This window comes from Vespula pensylvanica, chromosome 9, assembly GCF_014466175.1.
Source record: "Vespula pensylvanica isolate Volc-1 chromosome 9, ASM1446617v1, whole genome shotgun sequence".
NCBI classification, from domain to species: domain Eukaryota; kingdom Metazoa; phylum Arthropoda; class Insecta; order Hymenoptera; family Vespidae; genus Vespula; species Vespula pensylvanica.
The window spans coordinates 7198628-7207089 of NC_057693.1; the positions used below are offsets into that span (position 1 = coordinate 7198628).

Genomic DNA, 8462 nt, shown 5'->3' on the forward strand with positions numbered 1-8462 from the left:
TTATTATTATTATTATTATTATTATTATTATAATTATTACTAATACTACTACTACTACTACTACTGTTACTATTATTATTATTATTATTATTGTTAATATTATTATTATTATTATTGCTGTAGGAGAGTAATAAAAAAAAAAAATAAAATAAAATCATTACCAACGTCATCGTGGTCGTTATCATCGAGCACGTTCATAATACATAATACATAATACATATACATATACATGAACAAAAAGGGATATCGCGGATAGGTGCTCAGAACTTTATGTAAGCATCTTCCACGCTCTACCGAAGAATACGTAATTCAGTGTGACTTATATAGATTGATTGCGAAAAAGAGAGAAAGAAAACACAAAAAAGAAAAATAAATAGAGAGAGAAAGAGACAGACACACGGAGAAAGAGAAAAAAAGAGAGAAAAAAGAGTATATAATTAATAACTACATTTTAATGACTGTTTTTAATAACGTCTTTGCCGCCGTGCGACCGTTACCGATAAGATTTCGCGATAGAAAAATATATAAGTATATATTAAAAGAATAAGAAAAAAAAAAATAAAAAAAAAAAGACAAAGTAAGAACAGAACAAAAAAAAATCAAACGATTTCGATCGAAAAGGGAAGCAGCGAAATATTCTAGGGAGAAATTAAAAAGCGTAGAAAAATTGAACGAACGAGGGAAAAAGAAAATAAAGAAAATTAACGTGTGAAGCTTCCACGATCCAAATCGTTGCCGAATTTTTTTTTTTTTTTTTTTTCGATCGCGTCGTAATGTTTTATCGTATTTATTTATTTGTTTGTTTGTTTATTTTTTTTTCTTCTCCTTTTTTTTTCTCGATAAGACGGTTTCCCTCGTGAGATTGCAAGCGTTACGATGCGCGACGCTAATTTAGTCGCAACGTTAATTGTGAGTATTAATTGATCAACGCAAAAAAAGAGAGAGAGAGAGAGAGAGAGAGAGAGGGCGCGCGCACGCACACGTACGCACATACATACATATTACGAACACATATAGAGAGAAAAAACACTCATACATGCATCACATACATATGAACCGATCGATGATTACACACCCGAGGGGACCGCCAAAACGCGAGGAGTCGTACATAATTGTAATTGTGAAAAACGCGAAGAGAGTAAGAAAGAAAAAAGGTATACAGAAAAAAAAGAAAACAAATAAACAAACAAACAAACAAACGAACGAACGAACGAACAAACAAACAAACGAACGAACAAAAGGCTGAAATAAAAGCAAGTAAGTCAGCATGAAATACGCGCAGAAGCTATAATTTATCATTGGTTCTCTTTCGCGTAATTTTTCAATTTTTGGATCTCTCGCACTCCTTTGAAGAATTTCATTCTCCAACATTTTGTTTGAAAGAATGAGAAAGCGAAAAAAATTGAAAGAGAGAGAGAGAGAGAGAGATGCGGAATAATTGTATGCAAAGTAATGTATATCTGGATACATCGGTCTCTCTTCTAAAGCGGGAAACATAAAATTTTCCCCAAGTTTATAAATAAAGAAATATAAAGACGGATTACTTTTTCTTCGCGCTTTATAAAAAGAAATGTGTCGCGTTGTGTCCAATATGCGATTTATAAAGTAGCACATAATCGAAAAAAAAAAAAGAGAGAGAGAGAGAGAAAAGAAAAGAGAAATATCTCGTTTGATTTTAAACGAGATTAATTAATGAATAAAGAACGTCATTTTTTCCAATGATCTCTAGTTTACTCAGATTTAGTAACGCACGCCAAAAAAAAAAAGAAGAAAAAAAAGTCACGAATAACATTTAGATCAAGAGGTATAAGAATATTTCTCGGTATACGGTATATAAAAAAAAATACAACAGTGAGAGAGAGAGAGAGAGAGAGAGAGAGAGAAGCAAAAAAGAGAGGGAAAAAAGGTAAAGAGGAAGAATGAGAAAAGATGAATATGGGGGTTTAGAGATGTGAGAAGTGGGAGGAAGGGGAGAAGCAAACACTAGTGTATATATACAGGACCACACGGTACCACAGATTCGTTAATTTTTACAGTGTGACAAACACGAGCGTTCTTTATATATTATATATACATATATATATATATATTATATATAGAAATAAAATGGCGAGGAGAGATATGGGATTCGCTGCTCTGTCCTCTTGTTGACGCGCCCGACGGACCGCAACCGTTTGTGTTGTGCTCATCGATGATATATATATACATACATATTATACATAAGCGAGCTACGCGAACGCTGTCGTCTCTCAGGCGCACGAGCGGGAAGTGCATAGTGTTTTTAAAAGACAAAATAAATGAAAAATAAATAAAAAAAAAAAAGATAAAAAAAATTTAAAAAAAAAAATAAAATAAAATATCTAAGTATAAAATAATTGCAGCAAAACGATAAAGTATGTGTCCCAAGATAAAAAAAACCCCCCGGAGCCCTTGTTGATATACGCCACCACGTTGAATGACGATATCTTATTTGTTACAGAGAGCAGTAAAATACCACAAGCGAAACCGTTTTTAAAATACATTTGTTATACATGCATATTGTTATCATTACCACATAAAAACAGAGAAGCAATTATTAACTCCATAGCCTGGGCCATTGTTAAGATGAAGCGGCACGAGGTTTAATATCGCTCCTTGAAACTGGGTTGACCTTATTTTCTTTTCGATTTTTTCCTTTCTTTTCCCTTTCCCTTTTTTCTATTTTTTCCCCCTCTCTTTTTCTCTTTTCTTTTCCTCTTTTTTTCATTTCATCCACAGACAACGTAACTCATATTCCTTGCCGTATTAAAAATTTTTCCATCGTAAATCTCATTGAAAATATAACGTTGATTATTCTAAGTATATCCATTTGATTTACAGTCGTTAACAATCTTCTTTTGTTGTATTATCTTTCATCGGTTAGAACCCAGTATCAAGAAGAGAAATATACAAAACATGAGAGAGAGAGAGAGAGAGAGAGAGAGAGAGAGAGAGAGAGAGAGAAAAGAGAAAGAGAGAGAGAGAAAGAAAGAAAGAAAAAAGAGAGAAAGAGAGAGGGAGATAGATAGAGAGAGAGAGAGAGAGAGAAAGAGAGAAAGCAAAAGAGAAAAAAGAAAGAGACAGAAGGATATCGATAATAGCCAGGAAAATATATTCATTAACAATGGCACCTTGCGTACGAAGTCTGTAATCGAAATGCTTTATATTTTTACACCGAACAAAGCAGTATATAACGTACAATAAACAATAAAACATGTCCTTCCATACGCAACCTCAAGATGACAAATGTTAAATTTTTATTTTTACAGCAAACCCACTATCACTTCCGATATATCTGAGCTATATTCGAACGTATAATAGTTAAATGCTAATTAACTTAGGATAATTCGAGTCGGTTAGATTCATTTTAATGGACTCTTAAAAAAACACGGTTTTACAATTTTTACTCGATATGATCGTCTATTGTAATATATTATTATACATTACAATTATACGGTAATTTATAAAATAGCGAATTATTCTATTGTATAAACGGTGACGTTTTGCTTGCGCCCACGTACACACACACACACACACACAATTTCATTTTCATTGAAATTGGTTTGAAAAAAAAGAAATAAATAAAATAAAAAGAAAAAAGAGAAAGAAAAAAGACAGATAGAGAGAAAGAAAAAGAGAGAGAGAGAGAGAAAGAAAGCGTCGCCGTTTCGTAAAACAATTTGCACCACGTTTTCTTCTAGAACTCACATACATATGATAACATGTGCCGATTTAAGCACATATATACACGTACACACATACACAGATATATATCTGGACACATTATTTAGATATTAGACAAATTCTCTATCTCGTTTAGATTTGCCACTTTTGAATCTTTCATCTTACATTTCGTTAGTAATCATTATTCGGCGTTTATCGAAAAATGCGAAGAGATCCCACTATTTTGTGTTATCGTATTATTGTGAATATATTGTTAATTATTCTTCTCGATGATGCCACACGCTCTCATAATCAAAAAAAAAAAGAAACTAAATATTCAAATGTCTTAATCAAAATGAAACAACAACAAAAAAAATTAATTAATTAAATAAAAAGAAAAAGAAACCGAAAAAAAATAATCACAAAAGTTAACTTCTTTCCGATCGACTCAAAGCTCTCTTTGTTTCCTTGCAAAAAAGAATAAGAATATAACATTCAATTATAAATGAAGCTTTGCAAAAATACAATACTAGAATTTGAAAAGATATCAAGAAAAGGTAGAAATAGAGTGAGAAAAGAAAAGAAAGAGGGGGTAGGAGAGAAGGAGGGAGAGAGAGAGAGAGAGAGAGAGAGAGAGAAAACGATATTTCGCATCATCGTGAAAAAAAACAAATAGAATCAAATAAAACATCGTATAAAACATTCGTGCGTTGGTCGTGATTGATTTTGAAAAAAAGAAATAAATAAAGAAAGAACGAAAGAAAAACTAATTAGAATATGCGCTGATCTAATATCGTTGATCAGAAAAGGATCGTTGTAATACTAACACAACCGATATTTTATTCCTTGTATTATATAATAGTACCAAGGACGGTGTATCGTAAAATGGCGGCGCGTCGTTAAAATGAGGGAGAAATTGAGAAAAAAATAAAAAGGTAGAAAAAAGCTTAAAAAAAAATAATAATAAAAGAAAAGATATAAAAGAGAGGAATTTTAAATTTAATACTTAAATAAAGAAAACCATAAAAAAAAAAAAGAATCATTCGTAACGAAATTTCGTTCAGTGAATAACATCGCAAACATTTATTAATTAAGTAAGTAAATACGTCAAGCATTATTTGCAGCGTGCACGTAAAACGATCACTTTTGTATTATATGTATAGCGTACGATTTAGGAGAGAGAGAGAGAGAGAGAGAGAGAGAGAGAGAGAGAGAGAGAGAGAGAGAGAGAGAGAGAGAGAGAGAGAGAGAGAGAGAGAGAGAGAGAGAGCGATAGTGAGAGAGAGAGAGGACGATGTTTTTATATCAACGAAAAATCAAAGATTGTTCCCCGATTAATCTCGGTGTGTGATTTAAAAGCCAATATTCAATAATAATGTATGAATGGGCATTAAGCGACAAAAGAAAGCGAAAAAAGAAAGAAAAAAAAAAGCAATAGAAAATATCTTCTTCTTCTTCTTCTTCGTTTGTAATTTTGCAAGATCGATCGATCGATCGATCGATTTTATTTTATTTATTTATATATACATATTATATATATATATTTTTTCCTTTCATAGTAGCAAAAAATGAACAAACAAAAGAAGGAAAAGAAAAAATAATGAAAATTACACACTTATTGTAAATCCTTATTCCGTGCACGTATACAAACATAAACAATCACACATACACGCATATATATATATATATATATATATATATATATTGATTTCCAATATGTATACGAACGAACATTCCTTTCTGTCCAAAAACTTGTTCGTTTCTCGAATATAATTTCTGAAATTTTTGCCGAATTTCTATCGCACAGATACACAGACACATACACGCACGCACGTACGCACGCACACGCACACGTATTTTTCTATATTCTCTATACGCGCGATCATTATAAAAAAAAATGAAAATATACATACAACAAGAAAGAAAGAGGAAAAAGAATAAAGACTACAAAGAAAGACATGAAAAAGAAAAAATTAACCAAAAGAAATAAAGGATACGTAGGATTAGCCATTAAATACCATTTTTAGGCTATAATGAATGATGATAACGATGATAATGATGATAATGATAATAATGATGATCATGATGATGATGATGATGATGATGATGATGATGATGATGATGATGATGATTATGATAATGATCATGATGATTATGATGATGATGATAATGATGATGATGATAATGATGATGATGATGATGATGATGATGATGATAATGATGATGATAATCATGATCATAATGATGAAAAAAAAGGAAACAAAAGAACAAAACAAAACAAAAAGAGAGAGAGAGAGAGAGAGAGAGAAAGAGAAGTAAGAAAGAAAGATTTATGTTTTTAAAATGCATCAGATATTATGTCCGTGTAAGGTCGTGTATAAGGATAAGAAAAAAAAATAATAATAATAATAAAAAATAACGTACGCGTACAACATAAATGTACGTGTGAAAGTATACGTATGCGAAGAGGAAAGTTTAAATATTCGAAAGAAAGAAAGAAATAAAAATAAAATAAAAAAAAAAAAAATTAAAGAAAAAGAAAAAAAATAGAAAGCAAGAAAGAAAACTCACCAGAAAATACGTAGGAATTTTCTTCGACTCTCCAAAATCTTTCGTAATCAGCATTATAAATCGATGGCCTATTGAAATTCTTCAAACGCAAATTTTAACGAAAAATGAGCACGAATCACAACGAATTATCGAGCAAAAAAGAAAGAAGAAAAAAAAGAATAAAGAAATAAATAATTAAACGTTGAAGGATCGCACAAGGGCAACAAAATTTTTCTGATGATAGATTTAAAAAATAAAAAAAATTAAAAGAAAAATAGAAAGAAAAGATGAAGAAAATGTATGTATGTATGTATATGTGTGTGTGTATATGTATATATATGTATATATATATATGTATGTTACATTTTATATATATACATACATACATACATACATATATATATATACACACACATACATATATTTATATTATATATATATATATATATATATATATAATGTTCTGCATTTTGATTATATATATATATACGTATGCGCGTGAATATTCATCGAGGAAGATTCCATCGTGAAACGGGGAATGTGTATAAATAATGGTTTTAACGAATATACAATATATTTCGCGTTTTATCGCATTTTTATCGAAGCGCTAAGAAAATGCGAAGACAGTTCTCATCCTTTTCGTATCGAACCCATTTCATTCGTTATTTCGTTCGTACCGTTATTTTTCGTGATATAATATGCGATTTGCTTGAAAAAGGCGAACGTTTACATCTTCTTCTTCTTCTTCTTCCTCTTCTTCTTCTTCTTCTTCTTCTTCTTCTTCTTCTTCTACTACTACTACTTCGGTCAGTGGAAATCATGAAGATCCAGTTTCGTTGTGTATTAAAAAATAAAAAAAAAATTAAAAATAAAAAAAAATAAATAAATGATACACACAAACACACAAGCGTGTACTAACACGTTTATTGGAAAACGCGTATGTATTTCAGGACGTCTTCGCTCAAAATCGATGAATGTTTTACTTGTACTAAAAATGTTCCCTTTTAATCCTATTAAGACTTACAAAATATTATATATATATATATAAGTATTATACTTTACTTGTATATATACATATGTGATAAAAAAAAATATATATATATATACACCTGGTTTTTCATGTCAAACTTATATTTGTTACCTTAATTCCGCAGCATAGCGTTAGACTTTAAAAACAAGGTAATACATATATTTCATTAGAACTTCTTTTTATTCAAAGACAATCGATTGGAGACGAGTTAATGAATTCATTTATCGTATAGTCTCGACTAGAAATTTAAAAAAGAAAAAAAGAAAAAAAATATATATAAGAAAAAATAAAAAGAAAAAGAAAAGGAAAAAAAAAGAATGAAAAAATCAAAAATTCAATAAATCAATTCTCTCTTTAACTTCGGAAAAAATAAGCTTCATGTATTTCACAAATAAATTTATTTTATTCACAAAATTTAGATTTCGATTAATTTATTAAGATCTTGGATATTATAGCATATATATATATATAAAAAAAAAAAATGGATCTCTATCACGATCGTACTGTTGCATTTGTCGAGCTATATAAACCGTCTTTATTATTCTGTAATTTGCAAGTAAATCGTAAAAATTTTTCAAAAATTCTCGCTATAAATAAATCCCAGATATATATTAATATAAAACCACGTGAAAATATATATTTATAAATAAATTTTCAATCAAGTACATGTACAATTTTAAACTTACACACAATTCTCTTTTTGATATATCATATATTAAAAAATAAAGTTGATGTAATAAAATTTACAATCGCAAAGGATTAATTAATTAAATGCTCGTTTTTTTTCTTTTTTTTTCAGTTTTTACCATAGCACATACGTTTCCATTATTTCTTTTTTTGTAATTACGAAGAGTCTCTCCAATGAATAATGAGCTTTGAAAGTTTACTCAAACGAAATATAATGCATGATTTATGGGTAATTATATCAAACAAAATTAAATGCGCGAATCCTCGTTTATAAAAAATATATTTTTAAAATACTTTATATATATATATATACATACATATATATATATCTCCAACATTTATTTCTCATTATCATATACCTATAACTTTATAATATATATTCTAATTACCCAGATATCAATGATGTAAAAATATTAAGAAATAATAGTTCGGTTTAGATATAAAAATATAAGAATATATAACACAGAGAGAAAGAGAGAGAGAGAGAGAGAGAGAGAGAGAGAGAGAGAGAGAG

General features: G+C 29.5%; 1 long non-coding RNA gene across 1 annotated transcript in view; it reads left to right on the forward strand.

Annotated features, from left to right (window-relative positions):
- Nucleotides 1–2984, forward strand: part of LOC122631890 — a 24230-nt gene extending 21246 nt beyond the window's left edge. The window contains exon 2 of the long non-coding RNA XR_006327776.1: nucleotides 1857–2984. This is a non-coding gene — a long non-coding RNA (uncharacterized LOC122631890). The remainder of the gene's footprint in view (nucleotides 1–1856) is intronic.
- Nucleotides 2985–8462: the final 5478 nt, after the last annotated feature.